Here is a 26,916-nt window from a genome sequence, read left to right as displayed (position 1 = left end):
CGTTCTGCATTGCGCAGTTGCACAGCGCAGATCCCCTATGTGAGTCAAATGGTACGCGCATTGCCTGCCATTACGCGAAGTTGCTTTGTTGGCGGCAAGAAATATACAGTTGGAGGCGTTGTGGTACAGCTCAAGCACGGTACTGCCTAATATTGTAAAAGGCAGTCAAATAGAGGAACGACCGTAGCTATACTCAAACAGCCGAACGGTGGGGTAAACAAAAGAAGCACGGCTCACACGAACACAGGAGCACGCTCGAGCCTAGCTCTTTCCTCGGGCACAGGCAATTTTTTTCATCGTAGTCATCGGACGGCCGGATCTTTCCCTCGCTGCTTCCGCAATACGCTGGTCCCGTACAACCGGGTCAACACGTATCGAAAATGCGCGCTTCAAAAGAACTTGAGTTTCTCGAATGGCCCGCGCCGCTAGGGATAATACCAACCAAATCGCCTAATTCTGTGTTGTTGCAACACATCTGAGTCACGCCACACAAAAGCTACAGGGATAAGAACTGAAAATAAATGCAGTCGTCGACACACCGTGCACTCTCTTCTGTTTGTGCTGAAAGCATCACGCCGAAACTTGTCAATGTTTTTGTCGCGTGCTCCCCGCGTCTCCGTTACGAATGCAGGATGGGAGAACCATCGCCCTACTGTTTCCGATAGAGAGGGGGAGGATGACACATCTATATTACCCCAGAGATCACGACACAGATGCAGTTCCTCTAGTTATTAGGTAAAAGACTACCCGATGCAATGCTCCAACTACTTATTATGCTGCCCTCGTCAGTGAGAAGAGGAATAAACGCCACGGTTTCCCTCATAAAACATCATTCAGTCCACTTAAATGCCCGCTTAACGAATGCTTCCGGAACCGTTCGTTCATCCCGGCGTTATTCATCCATTGCTGAAAAGATATGAGAGGACTACCTTTTTTTTTTTTGTTCGCTTTAAAATCTGCACAGTCACGTCGAAAGCTGTCTAAGATGCAACATTTGAGAGAGGACCAAAGTTCAGTTAACGATGAAAATATATTTTAATACAATCAGTCCAAGCAACAATTCGCACGTACAAAATCCACCTTATTGTGATAATTCCGTGTACGAGTCCTGGCAGTTACAATGATGAAAATGTATGCATGATACTTCCTAGCTACAAAGATGACACTAGGGCATGTATCGCTATTTAGCAAAAATGGAGACCAGTCTTAAAGCCGCTCCGCCATGTTTACTCTTTCGCCGAAATTTATGGTTTGCTTCACAGCGTACTTCCTTGTATTTCCTGTATTCAGGCGAGACAAAACAATAATTACAGCTGGGTTTGATATGTCCATTGTTTTGAAACCCTAATACCGACTCGCCAAGATCTCAAAGTCCGTGCTCAACATTTTTTACAAGCACTTTTTCCTGGTTGCACATATCCATCACAGGTGCAAATATGAAAACCATCAATTAAAGTGCGCACGACATGTTGGTGACACGCCAACGCCACAATATAGGAAGCTAAATGAGGTAGTCGAAAACACAAAGATGACTCGCAAGAGCACTGAGCTTAACACAGTCTGGCAGTGCGCATGTGTTTCAGTCAGTCAAATGACACAGCAATGTCAGTACTCGGCGTTGGCTTTCACCGGGAACTCACAGAGGTGCGCAGCGAAGTCTAGCCCTCTCCTTCACTCACGGACCTCCCGTCGGACACTAGGCCGGCTTCACGAGCCATCGAGTGGAAAGACGAACGTTCGTCGGTGAGCAGTCCTGCCGGCTCGCCCACTTCCACGATGCGGCCTTCCTCCATGACCACCACGCGGTCTGACTGAAGCACCGTGTGCAGGCGATGCGCGATGGTGATCACCGTGCAGTCCTCCATGTGCTCCCGCAGCGTCTGCTGCACCAGCGCGTCGGTCTCCATGTCCACCGAAGCTGTAGCCTCGTCCAGAACTAGGATCTTTGTCCTCCTAAGAACGGCGCGCGCAAGGCACACCAGTTGCCTCTGCCCCACGCTTAGATTTAGGCCACCTTCGATCACTTCAAAGTCGAGCCCTTCTTCGTCAAAAGCGTCTTTGAGGTGCGCTCTTTCCAGGGCAGCCCACAAGTCCTCGGTGTTGTGGCACCCAGTAGGGTCCAGGTTGTAGCGAAGCGTGCCCTGAAAGAGTACCGGGTCTTGGGGGATGATTGTTATCCGGGAACGTAGGTCGTGCAGGCCAATCGTCGAGATGTCGATCCCGTCCACCACAATTTGTCCCTCACAGCCTTCGACGATCCGGAAGAGGCTCAAAGTCATGGTGGACTTTCCGGCGCCAGTGCGACCGACCACACCTATCTTCTCGCCCGGCTTTACGTCTAGGTTGATATTGTTCAGTGCTAATTCTAAGCCCTCCCTGTAGCGAGTAGAGTAGGACCTGAAGCACAGCGCTCCGGCTCGGGGCCAGGCTGGGTCTGGACTCCAGTTGAGACACCAGGGTGCTTCCGGGGTCAGCCTTCGGTACTCATCTAGACGCTCAGCTGAAACCAGGTTCGCTTCAAGTTCGGTTGAGAAGTAGATGAGATAGTTAAATGGTGCGATAGTGTTCAGAGAGTAAGACACCATTAGTCCAGCCATGCCGGCGTCGATTAGGCCCCTGCTGGTCACCAGGAGAAGAAGCATGGAAAGTAGAAGGACGTCGCCGATAATCTCGAGCCGAATCTGCATCCAATAGTTGCAGTGCAGGCTGTTCACGGTGCAGTTTTGCGTCACGTCCACCTTGTAATCGTTCTCATCGACAAAAACGCGCTGCACGCCATAGCTTCGGACGCTGGTGAGGCCCGTCACAGTCTCGGCGAGGTGGTTGTTCACTGGCGAGCGCGTCACAGACTCGAGCCTTTTCACCTGGCGCAATGACTTCACGTACACCTGCCGTAGAAGTACGAAGGCCACGCCTACCGGAATGGCCACGAGGATGAAAACGGGTAGGTTTATGGAGATCAGCACAATCATTCCGATGATCTGTATGAGGAACTCGAGGAAAAAGTTGCCTACCATGGGAAGCTGTACATCGAGTTGGTCGACGTCCTTGCCGAACCGGTTCAAAATGCGGCCTGATGGTGTAGCGTCAAAGAAGGACAATGGAGCCCTCATGACACCCGCGAGCATCAAACCATGCAGCCGCGTCGACGCCGACAGGGCTACTATCCAAAGAAGCGCCACACCCACAAAGCCAGTCAGACTCTGGCAAACACACAAAATAGCGTAGATCTCAATTCTGTAATTCCGCAAAGGAATATTTTGAGTTCCATCAGGTAAGGCTGGGTCTGTACTCCATGCGCTCAGCCAAATACCGTTGTAGATGTCAATAGCTCTAAAGGCTGCATAGAAAATCAGTGTGAAGACCAGCAGAGGGCCAGCATGTCGAATGTAGTTCAGATATACTCTCATTTTAATCGATCCTTCCTCAACAACTTCTTTCTGCACGATGTTCAACTCCTCCTTCTCTGGCTGTCCTTCCGATTTGGCGTCCGCTTCAGTCTCGGAGTCTTCCCCTGCTTCTGACTTCCTCCGCTCTTTCTTCACAAATTCCTTCAGAAGCTCTGCGAGCACGCTGCCTTCTTCCTTAAGCTCGGTGTACGTGCCGCTTTCGACTATCGAGCCTCCTTTCATGACTACAATCCTGTCGACGTCGGAAAGCACTGAAAGGTTGTGGGTAACCAGAACTCTAGTCGTATCCTTGAGCAAGCCACGTGGGCCGATGAGATCCTTAAAGATTGCCGCACCGACGTGGGCGTCCACCGCACTCAGAGGATCGTCGAGCAGATACAGCTCCTTTCGCTGATAAGCAGCTCGAGCCAGGCTCACCCTTTGTTTTTGTCCGCCACTGAGGTTGATGCCCTTTTCACCTATTTCCGTCAGATCACCGCCAGGCAGAATCTCAAGGTCCTTTTCAAGACAGGAGGCCTTGAGAACCTTGTCGTAAAGCTTACCGTCGTAGCCTTTGGTGAAAACGATGTTGTCCCGGACGGTTTTGTTCTGAATCCATGGGCATTGCGGGACGTACGCCACGTCTTCAATGCAGTCGACTGAGCCGGAACGTATTCTAAGATCACCGAGCAGAGCTGACAAGAGAGACGACTTCCCGCTTCCTACAGGCCCTACGATGGCTACCAGCTCACCCGTTTTCACCGACAAGTCGATATCATGCAATATGCATTCTTTGTCCCATGACCACGACATAGTTGCCCGTCTGATAGTAATAGCCTCACCTTCGAGCGGCCGTCGGGAAACTGCGCACTGGTCGATTTCGGAAGACATCAGAAATTTTCGTATCCTGCCGAACGCTACATTTGTTTGGATAGCGTTAGAGATGAAATCGGGAATGAGGAACATGGAGTAGCGCATTTGGTTGAATAGTGTTAAAGAAACGAAGGCCACAGTCGGGTTCAAAATGTTCGTGTCGCTAATCAGCACGTACGTGACGAAGCTAGACAACGCCACTAGAACGGAGGAGCATGTCATACAAAAACAGCTGAACGCAGTTAAGTAGGAATATTTTCTTAGAAGCGCTACCTCTTGCGAACGTAGCCCTTCTATCTTGTCAATGAACGGGTACTCCCAAGCGAACAGCTTTAAGATCTTGATGCTGCTCAATATCTCGGACATGCTCTTGATTCTCTTGTCCTTGAGCTTCATCTGTGCCGCCTGATATTTGTGACCAAGGCTCATGACAACTAAGACAAGCGGCATAATCACGATCATGACACCGATTCCGGCCAGACAAGCGATGCCGAGGTACTGCCAGAGAAGCACAACGGTAATGACAATCAGCAGCGGAGCAGAAGCCACAAATCCGAACGACGCTGCCAGCCTGAACACACGGTCGGCGTCTACCGAGAGAAGATTCACTAGCTCTCCCACGGTGTAGCTCTGTTGGGACTCGCTCGAAATTTTCAGCGCCTTCCTGTAGATGGCTCCAATGATGGCAGCCTTCATCCCAAGTCCAGTTAGGGACAAGGTGCAGTCAATGTGCCGAACGAACATGGCGGTTGTGAAGTTGGCCGTTACGATGCCGAGAGCGTAGAGCACTCCTTTCCACGTTGGCTCGTCACTGGCCATGTAGTCCGTGATGAGGTTAAGCAGCAGCGCAGGCGCCGTCCTCACAACCGTTCTAATCATGGCCAGGATGCAGCCGAGCAGGACAGGTTTCCAGAAGGCCCTTCGCATTGTTCTGAAGAGCGAAGGCACCGGCCTTGTGTAATCGCACGAGCCATCTTGCGGCTGGTAGCCCGCCGAGTCGAGCTCCTGGTTCCAGTAAGTGTTCCACTCGTTGTACTTGACTCGCGTCACCAATTCTGGCCTTGCCCTGAACAGGTCTATCAGTTCCAAGCTGCGCCGGTAACCCTTCAGTATGAGCGGTGTCATCCACATAAACATCAACGACGAAAGCGGGCCAGCCGTGAGGTACGGTCTCTTAGTGTCCACGCGAACGTCGGTTAGACACGCGAGCACAAACTGCACCAGGACCATTGGGTACGCTAGCATGCCAACGGTGAACTCGATAGGGTAGACGTCTGGCACGTCAACGTCCCCTCGAAAGACGTCCTCGAGGTAATGGAAGTACTCCGGCAGCTGGCAAAGCGCCGATACGAACCAGAACAAAAGCAGCAGGTTGGATGACCCGGCCCCTTTCCGACGGTTGTGCTCTTGCATGAGAACCGTGACGAAGAACGTGATGCAGCGGATGAGGTCTGCCGTCAGTGAGGCCCAGGACGAGTACGGCACGTCCATTGCCAGCTTGCAAGTGAATGCGAGGCCGTAGATGGCGGTCAGGAGCAGGCTCATCAGGAAGCGCCCTACACTCAGCGGGGTCAAGCACAGAGGTCTGGGGTGCATCACGGGACACGTCTTGCCGCCGCCGCTGTCGCACAGGAGCCATGGCACAAAACCGAAGAGCAGCAGGAGGCTTCCGGGCAGGTAGGCGAGCACCGTGGACTCGAAGCATGATGTGAACCGTGGGTACGCCGAGTACCAAGTCAAGTCCCAGTCCCAGGCGGGGGTCAGGCAGAAAGACGGCGTCATGCTGCCCGCCCGCTGGTGCTTCCGCGAGAACGAAGCGCCCAACGCCTGCGTGTCGGGGAACACTAATCGTGCGTGGCAATATTGCTCGAAAGAGAGTACGTAGCAATCGGGCCGGAGGCCCGTAGACAATCGCTAGCAGCAACACCCTCCACGAGTGTCTCAGGGTGCGTGTAGTGGTGATACGGATTTGAGGTTTTGTGTGCTTTTTTGCCTGGGGACATTCGGACGCTTCTTATCTGTGGCCTTTATCGCAGCCGGTTATCAGTGCCGGGAGCCGCTGCGCCACCGATAGTGTGTCGACAGAGCACTCCGAATTGTTGAAATACTGGAGGCTTTCACTTGTGGTATCGACGATGCGACAATGGGTACTCCTTAGTGAAATAGCGAGAGCAGTCGTTTCCCTTCCCGATAAAAAGACTTTAATCTCCACGAAGGATACGCTATAATATTGATGTTTGATCGTTCCAGGAAGCAAAGGTACAATTTTATTGCGTATCCGGAGACTCGCATTATCGAACACTCCCCCAGGCACGTTTAGTGGTATGCCTCCAACACAGCGTAAATAATTTGTGGAGGAAACATTCAAATACAGCTTGTGGCCACTGGGCTCTAATTGTCATAAAAAGAACATACCAGAAACAAAACTTTGCAGAAAATCTACCTCCTCCCCGACAAGTTCAATTGCACTTACCCGAGGTCGCGCAAACAACGACCTAATCCGTATCTAGCTGTGTTTACCCCGAACGCGTATATTAAAGCAAAACAAAGGCGATAGATACCGTCGACGCACCTAAGCGCATTGATAGGCAACAGCAAATAAAAGGCACCCCCAGTTCGCAAGTCCTCGCTACGGGCGTCCGTGGCCCGCGTCACATGTGGCGTCCTCCCTGGAGCGGAACTGCCCAACTGGTTGAGTACGGGAGCACTAAATTTATCATCGGACGAAAGCTTCTCGCATTGTTGGCGCTGCATGGTCCGCTTGCATGTTCGGCGTATATACTCAAGGCTCTGCCAGTATTTCTCACTTGTCTCTAAGCCCCTTTGGTTTCAGCAGCCGCGATAAGAAGTACATTTTGCATCGATAGCGAACAATAGAGAGCAATCAGCACGCTTTTTTTACCTGAAAGTCACGAGCAGACTTCTGGTTTGCGAACGTATAATCTCGCAAATAATGCAAGCGCGAACCAAGGCTGCAGCTTCGAAAATGATAGGAGCAGTAATCTGTGACAAAGTCTAGGATTTCTCCAGTGGCGTTGAATCTCCGTTGTCGCGATTGCTTAAAAAACGGAGATTTGCTGCAAGCAATTACGGGCACCTTCAGGCTATGAGAGGGTCGGGCCCTCGCATGGGGTTGTTAGAAATCCATAAAGGGCCATCAGTCATTATCTTTGAAGCTCCTAATCACTGAGACTTCAGAATAGCATTTTTAAACGCCACAGCTTGCCTTCGGTAATAGAATAAATTGCGTTCAATCATTCGGAGATGTCAGGTGTTCCCTGTCTCTGAAGAATGCGTGAAGGTGCGGTGGTGCCATGGTGGACTCCCGGCAACACCCGGTTGTTCTCGGACACCCCAGAATGGAGGCGCCTGCCCTAAAGATGCCCGTCAGATTGTAGTATCAACTAAAGAGAACTAATAACAGTATAATTCTAATTGAGATTATGATTACGGCGTTGGTTATGATGCTCAGTGGTTCAAACGCTGCCAAAAAACAACATTCCAAGGGAGCAAGGTGTTCTAAAACATTTTATTGTTATTTTTATTTTGTAAAGGTGACGCTGATGGCGATGCCTATAGACATCCCGTTGGAATATGGCTGATCACAATGCCCTCCAGCCCGTGCGAGCAAATTAGTTGCTTTAACTAATAGTTTCTTTGTAACCTTCGATTTGTATTTTCTTTTTGAATACACATGTACACTCACTTTGGCTGTGATAACCATGTGCTTCCTTGTTTTTGTCTTACAAATGCCTAAATCGCACCCTGAGCGCTAGTCTTGTCTCTTCACTGTATGCCTGTGTCAATATTTTTTTGCGCTCGTTTTGAATAAAGTTCTCGAATTAGTTTGGGTCCCGGCCCACTCCTCTGTTGAGGGCAACGAATATGCTCATCAACAGGCCCGAGCGCTGAACTCCCGGGCCACCGAGGAGGAGGGAAGGGGATGGCAACCCATCACCAGCTACACAGATATAGTCAAATATTACAGGGACGGTAGGAAGACATTCCCACACCCCCACCACTCCTTGACTAGAGCAGAACAAGCAATATACAGGCAAATACAGGCAGGCTCCTTTCCTCACCCCTCCCTCCAGAATAAAATGTACCCTGAAATCTACAAGAACAGATGCCCTCACTGCAATCTACTAGGCACTCTCCAGCACGTCATAGGAGAGTGCAATTTCTCCAAAGACCGCCCCCCACCTATACCCATAAGTAATTCGCCTACTATCCTCACCGTTGACGAGCGATGGGAGATCTTGCTATCCAGCCCCGCCCTGGAAGACCAGCTCCGACTGATCCACAGGGGCCAGGCGGCCCTGGAAGCATATGGAACCCGTGAAGAGGGAGCCACCCCATCGGGCGCTTAACGCGCTCTGTCTGACAATAAAAGTTGTTTCCTCCTCCTCCTCCTCAACCAACTCGCAAAAGGGAAAATATTATTAAGCAGCCTGCTGATTTCCGCTGCACTACCCGCCGCGGTGGCTCAGTGGCTAAGGTGTTGTGTTGCTGAGCACGAGGACGCGGGTTCGATTCCCGGCCGCAGTGACCGCTTTTTTGATGGAGGCGAAAAGGGGACGCGGGTTCGATTCCCGGCCGCAGTGACCGCTTTTTTGATGGAGGCGAAAAGCAAGAACGCCCATGTGTACGAGATATCGGCGCACGTTAATGATCCCCAGGTGGTCCAAATTAATCCGGAGCCCTCCACTACAGCGCACCTCATCGCCTGCGTTGCGTCGGCGCGTTAAACCCTACAATCAATCAAAGATTTCCGCTGCACTGAGTGGCAATTAGCAGGGCCGTCAAGCAGCCCTGTGAAGCGCCCATTTAGTTGCGTAGTGGCAGATCTATCCCGGTTAGCTGATGCAAGGATGAGACATAACGAACCTTTGCCAGCGATGAAACTGAACTTGCTAACGGGGTCTTCTTGCACCGCGCTGTATTAAAACTTCAACATATAAGGTAAGAGCGCACAAGGACGGGACGAAGCGCGAACTATCAACTCGATTATTATCCACAATACACCCAAATATACATAAAAAGGAACTGGTGCGAATCAAGGTTATAAATTTATAACAAGAAAATGCGAACCCGTCAAAAAACCCCTCTCGTCTAAGCGCCCCTACGCATGTGTAAGCAATTCTACCTCACTATCTGTGAGGGCTACTGACGGCAGGTTTATGCAAGCGTCTGTTTTCATGATGGCGAAGGCTTCTAAAACATCCCTTTCTACCTTTTCTAGGCCTCGGCCGGTGACACTTGTCTTAGTGAAATCTCAAACGCTGGGGCATTGGCGGCAATGACGGCAATGATCGGCAAGCCTCCCTGGGTGAGTGATCTGCTGGCAGTAGTATTGACGCAGCGGCCCGACTGTCCAACGTAGCATTTTCCGCATGGCAATGGTAGATGATAAACAATATCTTTTTTGCATTCTACAAACTTGTGCTCGTGCTTGGTGGAGCAGGCGTCTCAGTGTTTCTACGCATTGTCGACCTTTTTACAAAGACCTACCAATTTCCTCGGCGCCGTGAAAGCAACAGGAAGGTCATGTCTTGCAGCAATCTTTTCTAGCCCTTGTGCCACTTTATGGATATATGGTAGAACGACCGGCCGCGTTTTCTGTCATTTCCTTTTTCAGTACAGTCCTTAACGCTTTTTCAGACACTGGCGCTAACAAGGCATCAGGAAACCTGCTTTCCCTTAGCCTGTATACTTGAACCCTGAGGCTCTGCTCCACCTTGTGCGCGCAATACTTCCTGAGGCTCTGAATCATGGCGGAATACGCAACGCTTCTCTTCACCAGTTTTGAGTGGCGCGAATCGTATCTCGGCAAGTCCTTATCCCCTCTAATCATGTATCCCCAGCACGTATGGCTGGCATCTTCCAGTGTGTGCAAGTCCAAGAACCTAATGGTCGACTGTTCTGGCGATTCGAATGTAAATTCGAGCCCCTGAAACGCCTTTCTGAACAGTGAAAGAATTTTTCCTGTATCAACACTGGCCCCTTTGTGAAAGGGGAAGCAGAGAAGGAAATCGTCGACACAGTGGAAGGCAGCGAACACGCCTAGTTTTTCCAGCTGTGGTGCCAAGGAATGGTTCCCCTGTGCCACAAAGAGATTGGAGAGGGCCGGCGCAAGGCATGACCCAATGCAAATCGCTTCGCGATGGCTGTCGACGTGAAGCACTAGGTTCCAGAACGAATGCGGCACGAGTGTCGGTGTTTTTTGTTTTTTTTTTAATTGGTGCGGTTGTACCTGTAGTCACTGCACGTTTAGTGTGCGGGAAGATTGTACGGCCAGCGCGAAGGATATTGTTTATCATCTACCATTACCGTGCGGTAAGTGCTACGTTGGACAGTTGGGCAGCTGCGTCAATACGAGGCTCGGAGACCATAGGAATAACTGCCAGCAGATCACTCACCCAGGAAGGCTTGCCGATCATTGTCATCATTGCCGCCAATGCCCCAATTCGCAAATAGAAAAATACCCACCACGGTGGCCCAGTGGCTATGGCGTTGTAGTGCTGAGCCCAAGGACGCGGTTTCGAGCCCGGTTCCGGTGGCTGCTTTTCTGGCGGAGGCTAAAAGCGAACACGCCCGTGTGTCAAGCTTTGGGATCACGTTAAACATCCTCAGCCGGTGAAAATTAATCAGGAGCCCTCCACTAAGGCGTGCCTCACAGCCCATGCGTAGATCCGGCTCCTTAAGCCCCACAATCAATCAATCAGTGACTCGTAATGACGTTAAAGGAAATAAACATATTATTATTATTATTTTAATTCTTTAGTCGGGAGGGGAGACTCAAGGTCTAGTCAGGGATGGGGAAGGCGGTAAAGAAGGTGAGAGCGTCTACATTCTCTTGTGTATCCCCGTGGTACAAGTGAAAGTCCACAGGGACATAACATATAAAGAGTTTCTTTAGGGGCGAAGCCCCCTATACCGGCGCGGTCTGTCGACGTCTCATGTCGTCGTCTCATTTAGTCACGGCACTATTACACGGGGACACTCGTTGACGCCTTGCGCTAGAACGTAACGCGTACTAAAAGAACACATTGGAACACTCGTTTTCCAACGCCGCGCGATAGAACGCTTCATGCTTCAAGCAAAGCTGTTTCATCCCCGCGAACAAAAAACGCCAAGGCGCCAAGATTACACTTATATACTGCATGCTTCGCCCCTCCCCAGGTTTTGCGTTAGTGGAGATGGCCCGGAATTTTTTTTTAATTAGTCAAATCCACAAACCGGAACTAAGTCAAATAAAACTGTAGTGACAAGAGAAACTCGGCAACATTCCCATAGAAAAGATGCCGCAACGAAATAGGTCAGGTAACGCCCGGCAAACTTGTACGAAGATCGTATTTCGTATCGAAAATGAGTCAGCTTCTGCTCTGGCACGGATCAAAATGAGCTAAATCCATTTGCCCAATGAAAATGTGTTTTTTTTTTTTTTGCGTCACTGTTCGGACTGTTTCGTGAGTGCATTCGGATTTTTTTTTTCGGAGCTGGATTATCACGAATTCGGACGGAAATTAAGCGATCGGCGAAAGATCTGTCCTCAGGCAATCGACGAGAAAGTGAACAGAAGAAGTGAACGGAGTGAAACCGATATATGCGAAATAATTATTTCATCCAGCCTTCCCCAACCCTACTGACTAAAGCAGGTTATTTTTGTTTGTTTGTTTGTTTGTTTGTTTCTTTGTTTGTTTGTTTGTTTCTTTGTTTGTTTGTTTGTTTGTTTGTTTGTTTGTTTCTTTGTTTCTTTCTTTGTTTGTTTGTTTGTTTGTTTGTTTGTTTGTTTGTTTGTTTGTTTGTTTGTTTGTTTGTTTGTTTGTTTGTTTGTTTGTTTGTTTGTTTGTTTGTTTGTTTGTTTGCATTTACTCCCAAATTACCATTTTGTTTTTCAGCAGAACTTGTTGTTGGGCGAGTTGGTGAATCTTTGGTGAAAAACACGGGCTTTGCGCGAAAAAGATAACCCGTACAACGCGTACGCTCGTCCCGTCCTTCCTGCATGTGTTGTCTTTTTCGCGCAAAGCCCGTGTTTGTTTACCTTTTTGCGACTTCACCGAATAGCCGCCGCTTACAAGCCCGGGCCAATCACCCCTCCCACCCGCTATGAGGGCACGATCCGCTTCATCCAGATGATGAACAAGAGGAACAAAATGTGACCAGCATTCTTGTGAAGCGTTCTGGGAATTCATGGCAAGGCAATGAAGAGCTTGCTTACTTTGTGAGTGTCGTCAGGCGTGCCTAAGAAAGTGACCCTGCGGAAGAATTCGAAGAGAGCTGCTAATGCAGCCAAGAGGACTCGCCTGCTCTTCATGTTTGTCTCTACTGTTCTTGAAGCTCTACTGCATACGTTTAATTGCTTTTGCGTCAAAACTCCATCGTACCGTTCTTTAAAGTCAATTTAAATAAAGTTTTGTTAAGAATGCCGCACCAACTTGAGTGTTTCAGTTCAATATGAGCCAAATGAAAACTTAAAATGTACACTTCAGCGCAAAAAATACATAGAGAATAGAAAAGACAACACAATAGCGCTAACACATCAGCAATCTTGTGTCTTTTCTTTTCCCTGTCTTTTTTTGCACTGAACTGTATACATAATGGAATACCAACTAGGCCAGCCAGTTACATTACGAAACTTATCATCCCAATATCGCTCAAAGTCACCGCAGAATATACTTTTGACCGTAAAATTCCCTTCACTGACGTGTAAAACATATCATTGACAGCGTTGAATTTACGTCCCGTAACAAACTTTCGCTTTTTGTCTCAAATTCTGTTTCGGTGGATTTGGCTCATTTCGAAAAAAAAAAATCTCCGCATATGCACACGCATCAGAAGGATGAGAGCGAGAGAGCCCGTTTTAACCTCTTATCTCACGAGTAAACTATCACACTGACCAAGATTGTTTAACCTGCACCACCGTAACACGTCTATCTTCGTGTGAGCTGCGTACTGAGTGCGGTGCTCAGGGTCTCCAGTTCCCGCTGATTTGTCCCTCAGAGCCACGCAGATAAGGCTGCCAAATATTTACACGAGGCGCGTCCACTAGAGACGATACGTGCGCGTGGTTGGCCCGCAATGGAGTGGTTTCTGCCCCCTACTCACCCGGGCCAACTTTTGCACCAACGTGCACAGTGTGCGTGTACTAAAGTTGGGAGGGATTAGCTGACAGACGAGCACACAGAAGAGGTTTAGGAGTACATTTATTTATTTATTTATTTATTTATTTATTTATTTATTTATTTATTTATTTATTTATTTATTTATTTATTTATTTATTTATTTATTTATTTATTTAACGCGCCGACGCAACGCAGGCGACGAGCGACGACGCGCGACGAAGTGGAGGGTTCGGGATTAATTTTGAGCACCTGGGGATCATTAACATGCGCCAAAATCTCGCACACGCGGGCGTTTTTGCTTTTCGGCTCCAACAGAAAAGTGTCCTCCACGTCCGGGAAACGAACCCGCGTCCTCGTACCTTTATCTGGGTCGATTGCCAAAAAAGAAAATACACGTTAGCTGGAGGCACGCTCTTTGGACGTAAGTAAAGGGTAATCTGCGAAGCGGGAAACAGATTGTATTTGAGCTATATAATCGTTCCGTGCACTTATCAGCACTGCACCGTTAGTGAGGCACATGACAAGGAACGATGCGTTCATGCACGCCATTGCGCTTCTATCGCGGAGGTCACTATTATAGTTGCGGTAACCAGCGCCTTCATAACATCCGGATGCACATTCCACATGTGTACACTCAAAGGTACGACGCACCTGCAACAACAAAGCCTGCGCTCCTGAATCAGGTTGATCCCACTCTTCAGTTTCCGCACCTGCGCGTGTTAGTTTGAGTGCAGTTACGGTCGATATGTTGAAAAGGACATAAAAAAACTTGAAGAAAGCTCACACCAACGCGTGATACTTGAAGGTAGCGAAGCAGTACGAAACCTTCATGACCATCACGAAGTTGGTTGGTTGGTTGGAGCCATAACAATAATGGCACGTACCCCACTCTGGGGGATTGGCCAAGTCTGATTGTGGTTGCATTGTTATATGTCCACGATTGCCCCGATGTGCTTCTTCGCTGCCGCAACGTCCTTTATTCCATCACCGTTGCTGTAAGTGTGACTTCCTTCGTTTATTTGAGTGATAATCATTGGACATCACCTAGGAGGGGCGTACTCCATAGGTTGGTATGCTTGACTTGACAAACATGCGCCGGGGACGCTGATAGGACGCCGCGAGGCACGCACGCGTGAGCGCTCGGCATTTTCTTGGTTTCCTTAACTGCCGAGCGGTCGTCGCGAGGCCCGCGCTCACGTGCCAGCGCTCAGCAATTTCTTGGCATTTTTAACTGCGGACACAAAATATTACGATTTGCTAAACAACTTTGCTGTTAAAAATCATTGCGATCCGAGTACCCTCCGCCCTGAATATGAGAAGGAAATGTACATGTACATCCGAGAGTAACACATGCGGTATTTAGTGAATCGACCGAGTATTCTTGGGTTGGGGCGTCGCTTGGAGGGGCGGGAAAAGCGAAAACACGGGGGAATTTCCCGGGTGCACCTTATGATCCTGCTCCAAAACGACACGCAACAGTGAGCGTCGCTTGATCGCGTCGTCTTAGACGAGGACCATCAGGTGCACCAGTGCCGCTCCCTGCGTGTTTTCCGCGGTTTCCCGTCCGTCCAAGCGACGCCCCAACCCAAGAATGCACGCACTTGCACGCTAACGCCGCGTCGCTTCAAAACGACGCCCGTCGCTTTAGAGAATTCAGCCCGTGTAATGACGCTTCCTTCCGCTCATTGAGCATCGCCCCGCGGTTGGACGACGTCCAACACATGGTGCCGAGAACCCGGGACTTCTAGACGACGCCGACCACATCCACGCACCGAGCCCCGAAAGTCCAGGAGAAGACGAGGCGCCTGCGATCTTGACGAGAGTTACCGCTGCGTGCGACCAAGTGGAACAACACCTCAGCCTACAAGCGCTACTGGATGGCCTATAATCGGAAGCAGGAGACAGCCTAAGAGAAAATCAAGAGGTGACGGCATCTGTAGTAAGTGTACTGCTCGAACGAATCGGCGCATTTTATGGAGCGATAAAGTGGACCAGGCGGTATTTGATGAGACGCCATATGATTTGCTAGACAGCGAGACGTCAGACGTTGGGCGATGCGGCGAAAAGGTTGACAGCTTGAATACGAGTGTACGTCTCAAGTTGCGAGAATTCCGGGGCCTAATTAAAAAACGGGCGTCGCTTTGAAACGACGGGGTAGCGCCATGCAAATGCATGTGTTCTGGGGTTGGGGCCGTCGCTTTGAGGTTACCAGCAGGTAGAGTGAGCCGCAGAAAGACGCTGTGGCAAGGGCGCAAAGTGACACCCACTCCCCCCCCCCGTCATTTCACTTGTCGCTTCGCGCCCTTGCCACAGCGCTTTTCTGCGGCTCACTCTACCTGCTGGTAACCCCAAAGCGACGGCCCCAACCCCAGAACACATGCATTTGCATGGCGCTACCCCGTCGTTTCAAAGCGACGCCCGTTTTTTAGAGAACTCGGCCCCCGGTCTCCATCGCCACGCCCTGTGACCATCCGCCCATTACCCATTGGCAAGTGCAACCTACCCCAACTGGAACTGCTGAAATCTGACGGAAACCGCAGATTATGCAGCTGTTCTGGACGCAGTTTGCGGCCGTAGTCCACAACATCGACGAGCTCAGCACGGTTGACAAGTTCAACTAGTAAAGTTCAACGAATTTCATGACCTGAGCAGCCCCATCGGCCGTATCGGGACTGTAAGAACTCCATTCGTATATTGAAGATGGGCTTCAGAGATGACCACATCATCCTGCAAGATCATCTACGAGGCCTCCTGGACTTCAAGCCAGTGTAACTTTCTGCGGACGTCCGACAACTGCAGCAACTTTGCAATAAGGCACATAAACGAAGCCTCGAGGCTCTTGGCACAAGCTCGACAACCTATTGCGCCGTGCTGCGGGAAATACTGCTGAGGGTCCTACCCACGGACATGGTCCTGCGGTTCCATGAGGGACGCAAGACGCCATAGTCCTCGCGTGCTGCTTCGCCAAATCTACACGGCGACCTAACCGGCCAAACCGCCCCGCCTGAACTCGAATTCCAATTGATTTTCGAAATCTTTGACCATCAATGCTACTGAACGCGCCGCAGTTGGAGGACCCAGATGTCCAACACGGCCAAAACGTGAAAACGTAGATGTCCGTTTTGCATTCTCCAGAGTAATGTCGACTGTCAAAAAAGCATTCCTTCCCTGATGCTCACACCACAGACAACTGATATAAGACTGACATCAGGCGGACTGGCCTGTGAAGATGACAGCTGCCGTCAGAACTTTGCGGCCGGTCCGCCAACTCTCATTGGCTACGACATCGTAGTTTGAAAGAGCACCTTGCAGGAGCGATCTACTCTAGACTGGTGCTTTCGCACGCACATCTCACAGGAAGTGCTTGGGTGGCCCCGAGAGCACTTTATGGGCTCGTCTTGTCGTCGTAGCTCGCTAACGGTCGACGCGACTGCCGGAATCAGGCGGCGCAGAAGCGAGATAACGCACCAAAGTGGAGCCTGATGTGCCGTCGTCAGGGGGTCACGCTGAGGCTTCGAAAATTACGTGGTTTAAATATTAACAACCGTTCGAACCTCGTGAACCGCTGGCGCTTGTCATACACGTCCCCGGGGTATTTAGCTCAAAGAAAACTGCAGGTACACTTCAGGAAAAATCTGTGTATATAACCGGCAGCTCTCGCGTTGATTTAGTTGGGACCGCTCGTTGGGTTGGTTTTTACGATAGCGAGCGAAAAAAGCGGCCGCGCAAGAAAAAAAAAAAAAAAAAAGGCGCGTTCGAAATGACGCAAAACGGCTCCAGCATACGAAATTAAAGCAAGCACAAGAAGAACAGAGTTCCCGCTGGCCCACTTTCAGGCAGGGGGCGCGCGAGCACTGCGAAGGCGGGAAATTTGAAATGCATTGGGTGGCAGCAGGGCGCGGATAACGGCGCTGCAGCCCATTATGGCAAATCACTGCTCTGCACTTCCGACAGATTTCACATTTAGTGGAACGGCTTTAATTTTTTTCTGTTCCACCCATGTTGCTCGACTTTGCTCACGGCAGCTTGCCTGACCAATTCGGCGTCAACCCTGGCATTCTCTGGCCTGTTTGTCGTCCCCATGTGCCGTCGGCCATTTTGTATGGCATCCACCAATAGCCATTTTGTGGGTCATCTCTAGGCCACGACAACGCCGGATTTTACACGCTACGAGTTAAGTAGCGCTTTCGTGTTAATATCTTTCCCGTATAACTTGATGGTCGTACCCTTCTCTCCGATACGCGACGAACGTTGTCAAAAGTGACGGCGTGTTCGTTTGACGCCCTCTGCAGTTCTGGTTTCTCCTCGCAACAAAAATGCAGACGCGGGGGCCAGTAGTCGAACCAATGACCTCCTGCTGAGCAAAAAAAAAAAAACGCCTCATCCACTGGGCGACCCAGGGCGAACACGGCGCTAAGGCCGAGAAGCGCACTGAGCAGCAGGACGTTAGCGTTAGAGACAAAGGGGAAGAAGAGAGGCGGCCAGCGCGAGGAGTGCGTAGTGGAAGCGGTGGCGGCGCTTGTCCAACCCAATCGCGGCCGTGCGTGTGTGTGCCGGCGGGATTAGGTGTGCGGTGGGCGCCGTAATTGATGGACTGCCGTCGGCCCGCGACCAAACCGCGTCGCCTTAGCCGGCCCGGCGTAGCCGGTACATCCCGAGCGCCGAGCGGTAACCCGCGCCCTAAGCCTTCGATTCAAGAACCGGGAGCCGCCGCTCGCTGCTGGTGTGTGCCCGTCTGTGCCCGCTTTTCCTCCCCCGTCCTCCGTCTCCCCCGCACTCATCTTCGCCGCTCCTCCATCTTGGCCCGTCCGGTCTTCCACCAACACCACCCAGAGAAACCCTCCCCTTCCCCCCATCCACCTCCTCCTCCTCCCAAGACAAACGCCGAGCTCTTAACGCCGCGTTCGCGAACTACGGGCCCGTGTAGGAAGAGGTAAGCTTTTTTTGAAGAACGACGGCCACTCTTTGTTCCCCGCTAAGCCCCCACGTCAAACAAGCGCGCCTTGCCGCGTCCCCAGTACACAGGGCTGCGGGCGTCCACCCTTTCCCCGGCCGACGATAAGAGGACGCGCGCTGTTTCGACGTCCTATGCCCGCCTCCATTTTTAATCGCCTCTTTCATTTCTTCATCGCCATCGACGAACTCAATCCGCCTTAAAGCCCGCCACACCAACAGCCTCGCAAGTTTTAGCGCAGCGTTGTGGCCGCTTTTAGCGCGCGGCAAGATAAGCGGGGGAAAGCGGGAAGTGTTTGGAGTAAAAATCAATCGCAACATGCGAAGCTTGCACCCGTCGGGGTCTGCTGATAATGTCGTCAAGGCGTACTTATCCCCGCAGCGCAAGACTGCGCTGCTGGAACATGCCGATATGTCATGAGACCTGCGCGTTCGGAAACCGTCACACGTCCTGTTCGTCACACCCCTTGTCATTCGTTTCTCGGCATTCCGGCAGATAGAAACCGTTGATTGGAAATCGAAATGCAAGCGGAGGCGGCGGCCATTTTAAAGCGAAGCTTTCTACGCCTACCTGATGGCGTCGTTCGTCGCGCAACACCCACTGCAGGGAAGCCAACTTTACAGAATGGGCTTCACAACACGATGATGCGGATAAGTGAAGGAATATCAAGTGCCGCGAAAGAAAAATTAAGGAAGGTCACACTGACGCTCACACTAACTAACGTTAACTTGAAGGTAGCGAAGCTGTACGAAACCTTCGCGACCATCACGACGGTTTAAGTTCACGATTGCAGCCGATTTGCTCCTTCTTCACTGCCGCAACGACCTTTCTCGTCATAGTTGCTATAAGTGTGAGCTTCCGTAATTTTCCTTTTTTTTTTTTGAAGTGGTAATCAGCGCACATCACCTAGGAGGGGCGTACGCTATGACGCGTCATTTTAGTTTCGAGCAAGCGTTGCCACGATTTGTTGTTGTTTTTTGCCAGTATTGGCCAATCTCTCTGAGTTGGTATGCTCGGCATTCGTGGCCAATCTCCATGAGTGGGTATGAACGGCATTTTCTTGGTATTTTTAACTGCGGACACAAAAAAAATGATTTGCTAAAGGCCGTGTCTAGAGTGCCGTCCGACGGTATTATAAGCACTCAACTATATCGACGTCCACCGGCGTTTTGTGGTAAAATTGCCGCGTCTGGCAGTCCATCGCTCTAGATAACGTAAAGTTAGGCAACCTAAACTAAACATAAGATAAGATAACCTAGCGCACACAAAGAAATCATTTAAAACACCAAAACTAACCTAAGGCATAAAAATTACACTTCAATTAAATAATGAAAAAAAAACGAGGCAAAAGCCGGTATCGAACCACCGATCTCGGGATCAAGAAGCTAAGACGGATCCTCTACACTACAACGACAGACTCTTCGGCCAGTGCTAGCCTAGTGTTAAATATTCGAATGTGGTCGGACGGCACTGTAGCCGTGCCTGCAACGATCAGCTAGAGTGCCGTCGGACGGCACGCTAGACACTGCGTTTGCTAAACTGCTTCGCTGTTCAAATAACGCTCCCAGTGGTCGGAATCAAACCCGGTTCCGTCGCCTTACGAAGCCGACGTCTATCCGATCGAGCCGTTCCGACCCGGTAGCAGCAGTTTGGATTTTGGACTTTGACTTTGACTCGGGTTTCATGGGAGAAAGCTTCGCGTTTTAACCGTCTGTCTCTCTCAACGGGGTGATGGAGGCGAAAAGCAAAAACGCCCGTGTGTACGAGATTTCGGCGCACGATAAAGATCCCCAGGTGGTCAAAATTAAACCGGAGCCCTCCACTACGGCGCGCCTCATCGCCTGCGTTGCGTCGGCGCGTTAAACCCCACAATCAATCAATCAATCTCAACAGGGGGAGTCAAGTTCTTCCCTTTTCGTCTTTACGTTCGCCTTGCTGGTTGAGCGGCAGATGGATGCCGCTGACATGGGGAATGAAGACGAACTCGTTATCTGCTGGTACCTTGAGGATCAGACAACCACGACATCTGAGAGAAGAGAGTGTTTAATGCGTCTCCTGCTCTATTTAGAGTGTATTTACAAGAGGTTATATAGGCTTTCTAAACACAAAGGATTCCCTGCAGTCCAATCAAAGAACAGCACTTTCCCTTTCGTGAACTTCCCATTGGCTGCAGAGGAATGTCCGGCCCGTGTTCCTTCCGGCCAATTATCCGATGCACAACCGCCTCTCTCAAGGCCATCATTCGTCGCTTGCGGTCTTGCACGGTCCTTGCCTCATTCTTCGTAATTCCCAGGGTCACCTCCACTGCAATGGATCCTCCGCAATGTGGTGCGCTTTCCCATTGTGGTGCAAACATCACGCCACCATCACACCACCTGCGAAGGCATCATAACACACGTGCGTGCGCTGGCATTGTCGGCCACGTAGCCCCGCGCGATCCGTTGGGATATCGTATGTCCACGGCCGCTCGCACGAATTCCTCGCAGAGCGAAAACACTTCATGTGATGCCAGGTTCAGCGTGGTTCGGCTCTGATCTCCGCCTCGTGGTCGCCGCCGCTTGGTCGAACAGGGTGCAATGTAGAGGCAATGATGAAACCGCACATTCTTCAAGTGGTTGCGGATGTTTTCGAACCCAACAGGGGGGCTTTGATCTTTCGCCTTGCCAGTGCTGCGTATCTGGGGCGCGAAACTTGGAAGTTTTGTGGTCCGGGATAACTTTGCAGTGTACCGTGACGATCGGCTCAATGCCGTCTGACAAGTTCTTGCGAAACAGAGACCAATCTCGCAAATGGCCGCATCCACGGGGACCTAATCCGATGCCATGGAACTGTGCCGTCGACCTGGTACATGTAGGTACAGAGAGGGGGGCGGCGTGCTGTGGACCCCTCCAAACTGGTCACAGCCCTGTCTGTATGAATTTCGGCGTGAGAGTGGGTCAACCATCTCCGAAATGTTAAAGAAACCGTTGGAATTGAGATCCTGACTACGCCGTGGGCCTCAATGTCACTTCATTTGAGTCGTACGAAGCGCATAATGACCCACGCAATGGCCGTAACGTTGCCCTTGGGGGCCTCCGAGCTCCGGGAGAAAACGACGGAGGGCTGCCCACGAAGGCTGCAAGGAAAAGAGAATAAATCTACGTGATCGACGTGTAAATCTGCTTTGCAGGCGTCGCACCCGGCTAGAACTCACTGCGGCAGAAAGGGGAGCGTTTCGCCGACGATGTTACAGCGGGTGCGTTTAATGGATGAAACACGGGTCTAGCGGCCCGTCGCACGCGGATCAATTTATAACGACGAGATGGATTTTTGGTGTTCACAGCCTACCGCGGCCACTCTTTGCGGTCCGTCGTCGCCTCCGTCGCCGGTTCTCTCACCAGCGTCTCTAAGCTGCCCGTCTCCGTTCTCAGAAGCGTGGAACCAATACTCTTTGGTTTAACGTCCTTCCTTCGGGGCGACATTATTCTTCTCAACGAAGTAAGTGATTGGTACACGGCGGCGGTTATGTAATCCCCCTTGCAGGATAGCAACGAAGTGTGCAAAGCGGCCTCCGAGACGGTTGTGTTCGCCGAAAGAAAATCGCAGTGGGTGGTGGGCCTAAACGCTGCTCTGCTACTGTTCAATTATTGAGACAAAGCACCGATCCGTGTTGCTGGGCAGCCGGTCCCCGCTTGTCTTCTCTGGGGCGTAGAAGAGGGGTATAAGTGCGGGCGGAAACAAGACACGAAGCGTGTTTGAGCCCATATACAAAATACATATCTTCTAGGAAGTTGGTGCTTGGATGTGGGCGCGAGCGGGTAAATCGCCGTGGCTTGAACGTACCCGCTGCGGTGGCTCAGTGGCTAAGACGTTGCGCTGCTGAGCAGGAGGTCGCGGGTTCGATTCCCGGCCGAGGTGTCTGCTTTTCAGCTGGAGGCAAAAAGGGAAAATGCCCGTGCTTAGACATTTCGGCACACCCGTTAAAGATTCCCAGGTGGTCGAAATTAGTCAGGAGCCCTCGACTATGGCCCGCCCCATACCCCAAGTGTAGCTTGCAGAGACATGAAACTAAACCATGCATAGAATTAGCACTGGACATTGTGCTGAAAATGTCGTAGCGTGTATAGAATGTCAAGGTGAACCTTCCGATCCAGCAAGCTTGCGACCATATGCCAGCTAATCGAAGATTGCCTCTCCCCGCGCACCTATACAGCGAACGATGGGACGACCCACCAAACGTGTGTAGGAATACTCGTCCCCGCAATGCAATAGACAACAGGCACATTTTTAAAGGCACGGTACGACGCCAAAATTACTGCGGTGTTACGGCAACATTGCCACTCCTTTCGCCGACAAGTTTGCTCCCGTTATCCGATGCGGAGCTATAATAAATGTTTCTCTAGTCCAGTCCAGTAGCCAAGATCGACTGTTGGCCCACACGCACTATTTGTCTTTTGTTATATGCGTCTTTATCTGTGTGTTCGTCCATCTGTATGCACGTCAGTATGTTTGTGTTGGCATGCTTGCATGTGTGTCGCTCAGTACGTGCATGTGGGACATGCACAGGTGCTCCAAAAATAATACGGAGTGCGGGAGCGGTGGCCGGAGCGGTCAAAACTAGAGTTCCTGCATATCGCGTAGCGCAAGCGTTGCGCGTCTGATTGCCAAATGCCGCGGGTTCCAGTTCGACAGAAAGCCCGCTTTCAGTGCTGCGCACAGTCGGTTCTACTCAACTGGGCATCGGCGGTTGTGGAAGCGGCGGCCGCTCATCTGATAAGCGGTCCAATGTCGTGCGCCAGTTTTTGCCCGGCGGCTCTTCGCCACTCCTCGCCGCTGCCACTGGCGCGGCGGTCCGGCGGCAGCTTTTTCACGCGAGAAGGGTGGCTTTGCCGCACGACCTGGAACTCAAGATGGCGGATGGACGCGCAACTCTGCTCCCCTAGGGGAGCTATATACAGGAACTCTAGTTTTGACCGCTCCGGCCACCGCTCCCGTGCTCCGTATTATTTTTGGAACACCTGTACATGAGACATGTATCTTTAAAGCGTGCGCGAGCGTCGATTTTTCTGTCTCATGACGCTCTCAAGAAGGAGCAGCCAGCAGGCGATGGGCCCAGATGAAAGCGGTTTCTGGGCATGCACTTAAATTCGTTTCTGGGCATGCACTTAAATTCAACGTGTTTGCAACTAGGCTTCTGTCATACGGCACTGTCGCATGAAAAGTCGATGCTCGCGCATTCCAGTTAAATATTTGGCCACAGAGGAATAAACCACAGAGGAATAAACCACAGTTTTTTTATTCAGCCAACTGTGTCCCATTTTTCCTCTGTGCTGCCATACCCGGTGCTTACATTCCTTCTTCCCCTCTTCTTGCGGACACCCGCTGTAAAATTGGAGGTATACCCCGGGCTCGAAAGTTCGTGCCTTTGCATTGCTCCACTGAGTGCCTGTTCCACATTTTCGATGCTGCCGCAAAAACGGGCTTCCGCGGCCTTCGCACGCCAAAAGACAGCTGTCACCGCAACCGACGGAAGTACCGCCCGTTGGTCGAAATCCCAAAAGCAGGAAGAGAAGACCGCCGGCTCCGTTCTTGCCGGCGGCGGGTCACCGGGACAACCAATCTCCGGCGCACGTAATTGCCGAAATTCGACACCGAGCCGCAATTAGTTCCTGCATCCCGCCCCTCCCCAAAATCCGTCTCCGGGAAGCGCGAACTCTTCGCAGCTGCTGCTGCTATAACCGGACAGCTATTCGGGTGCCCGGCCGTGCTTTACAGACAACGAGCCCGCGAAGCAGGTAGCTCGACTGAATCGTATCGACTGCGCCGCCGGAGCCGCCGACGTTTGCGGCCTCCGTTATTGGCTGTCATTGATCTCGGCTGCTACTTATGCCTTTCGCTTTTTTCTTTCCTTTTATTTTCAACGTCTATGCTTTATATGAGCTCCTGCTCCCACCTTTATTGTTTTTTATATTAAAAAGCTCAGTTTCTGCTCCCCGTTTCCTCGTCCCTCTGCTTCTGCCTCGGTATTCTCAATTCGCTCATGGATATCATTCCTTCCTCACGATATAATCGTATGCTCGACGAAAACAGAGGCAACTTACTCGCACTCCCTAAAAAAAATTTACTTTCCCTCAAGCACTCCCTCGCGCTCACGGTCGCCACGGATAATTCAAACTACGCGCCACCCCCGTGGCAGCTTGGCGTCTGGTACACGACCCGAAAAGCGCATCCTGTGCCTAATCACGAGGCTGCGTTGCCTCTGGAGCCGACAGAAGAACGGATGGCTGTGAAATTTACAAACGCAGTCAAGGTGCACAAGGTGCGGCCAGGAAAATCCTTCTATCTCCCTAATCAGTTTGCCGCAACTATTGTGGCTATTATTAATTTTTTTTTTCATAAGCGAATTATACACGGTCCCCATTCAGGAGAAAATGACTGTTTAAATGGTAAGCTTACCGGCAATCTCGGTTCCATGCTGATCCATTCTTCGAGCTAGCCGACGGCACCCAACTTCCGAAGGAAACCTTGTCTCACCATCACGTTTAGTCAACACACAAGCACCAGGAAGGCTCCAAACAGCAAGGAACGATTTTTTTTTTTTTTGTACCGCAGTTCAGAGGGCAACGAATCGCGGCGGAAACTGCACAGCACCACCGACAGATTTCAGGCGTCGTTTAGTCCGCAGGCGGTGGCTTGAACCACGTTTTTGTCACTGCTACACATATCCGCGGAACTCTCGCGCCCACCAAGGAAGGCATGCCCAACAATTTACACGACCTTTCCAGGAATGCAGCTTCATGAAACGGCCCGAAAGCCAAGCAAAAGAACAAGCGAGCGCTGGAGCTGAAGCATCGTCTGCGAGCGATGGAAACAGGCCGTCTAGACAGACGTGACAAAGCGCTTTTGCGCGGCGGGGAGGGGGGCAGTAGCACCACCCGCGGGCACCGGCGTCGAGCAGAAAACGCAACCTCACCATGTCATGGTACATCCGGAGTTCTCGCGAACACCTGCATCGCAAACACTGCAAGCCATTGCAATCACCGACCACGGTAGCCATCTTCTCGTCGGGACGAAGAAAAAATGGACGATTCTTTCCTTGCACGCGTTTGGGAAAACCCCAAATGCAGCTATGGAGTATGAAGGAACAAAAAAAATGAAATCGCTGCGTGCCGATGAACGCCGCCGCCGCGCACGATGGTTACCAATAGAGAAGCAGCGCTAGACAGCTTCTGTGGCTGACGAATAATTGTAATTTAATAGCGCTAATTAGGTTTAGCGGTTAACCCGCGGCAGCACCTCAGTGGCTAAGGCGTTGTGCTGCTGATTCCAAAGACGCCGATTTTATCCCGGACGCTGTCCCGGACGCATGATTTTGCTATCACTAATTTCTCAAATAAAAATTGTGTTAACGAATCGTTGAATAAAACAAGACAATCAATTACAGCGCACTAAAAAATCTACAGACCGTAAGGAATGAAATCGTACGTTTTTATTGGGTTATTTTTACTCGAAATTTCAGGGCGCCGACATATCAGCGCACGGACACTAATGCACCCAGACGCTTCACTGCAGGGCGATTTCAGTACAAAGAGAGATTCTGGCCGGCAAATTATTGGCTTAAAAGAAAAAAAAGAACAATAAAGAGAACAGTTCAAAATCAATTACAGTTTTGTGGATTTTTCTATTGCTATTGTTTTTATTACGCATAATCATAAACGGACGCAATTTCTTGGAAGCGATTTCTCCTGTAACCACAACATAGCAGGTTAACATAAACTTACGGCGAGTAATATTTATGTATTCAGCTCTTAAATATATCTTGAGTTACCCTCACAGAAGGTACTCGCCAGAAATTAGTCCCTCCCTCGGTTGTACGCCTAGAAATTTCGTATTCGTCGTGTTTATGTCCGTCTACACGCATTTTGTTGCTCCCGTTGTCACATCCAATGCACTTTTCTTCGTCTTTTTTCAATATTCAATATTTCTCGCTCCGCAGCCAAATTACAACACGCCGGCGACGTTCGTGAGATCCACCGCTCTTACAGCCGATCGCTTCCTGGCGTGACACTCGGAAAAACCACCGATAGTGTTGGTTTGCGGCCAGCGTCATAGTCGAGAGGCCGATTTCTAGGATGTCTCTCTCGCTGTCTACCTAGATAAAAAACCGTCATCTTATTTAGACCTATCGAAGCAATGGTAGCACGCGAGAAGCAGAAGGTAGAGGACACCCTACCAGGCGTTTCACCCAGAGACAGTCAGACGCATCGTGCAGATAAGAACAGTGCAAGGGGTGGTTATGCAGGCGTGTACAACCTGTGATCGACCACGGGGCTTGCCCAATTTCGGGCACTGGTAGAAGTGATCGAATGTGCGAGGTTTGTCTGTCTCAAAGCCGAGTTTCGATTAAATCCGGGGTGCGTCTAACGTCCGGAGGGATGAACTGTCGGGTGAATAACAGCACGATGAAAAAAAAAAAATGTGGTTGGTTCCTCTGTCATAGGAATCGGTAAAACACGAAAGCCAAATGTGCAGCGAAAGCTGCAGCTGAGCATGACCTGTGGGTCAGTGGCTGTCTTGTGGGTGTGCTTGGCGAGCG

General features: G+C 50.8%; 1 long non-coding RNA gene and 1 pseudogene across 1 annotated transcript in view; both read right to left on the bottom strand.

Annotated features, from left to right (window-relative positions):
* Positions 1-25,464, bottom strand: part of LOC144162090 (uncharacterized) — a 334,686-nt gene extending 309,222 nt beyond the window's left edge. The window contains exon 1 of the long non-coding RNA XR_013320606.1: positions 24,777-25,464. This is a non-coding gene — a long non-coding RNA (uncharacterized LOC144162090). The remainder of the gene's footprint in view (positions 1-24,776) is intronic.
* On the bottom strand, positions 1,017-6,226 carry LOC144163091 (multidrug resistance-associated protein 1 pseudogene; annotated as a pseudogene).
* Positions 25,465-26,916: the final 1,452 nt, after the last annotated feature.

This window comes from Haemaphysalis longicornis, unplaced genomic scaffold, assembly GCF_048455015.1.
Source record: "Haemaphysalis longicornis isolate Haplotype H1 unplaced genomic scaffold, Haemaphysalis longicornis Haplotype H1 scaffold_12, whole genome shotgun sequence".
Taxonomy (NCBI): domain Eukaryota; kingdom Metazoa; phylum Arthropoda; class Arachnida; order Ixodida; family Ixodidae; genus Haemaphysalis; species Haemaphysalis longicornis.
Note: the sequence above shows the minus strand (reverse complement) of the source record. Positions and strands in the feature narration are given on the sequence as shown.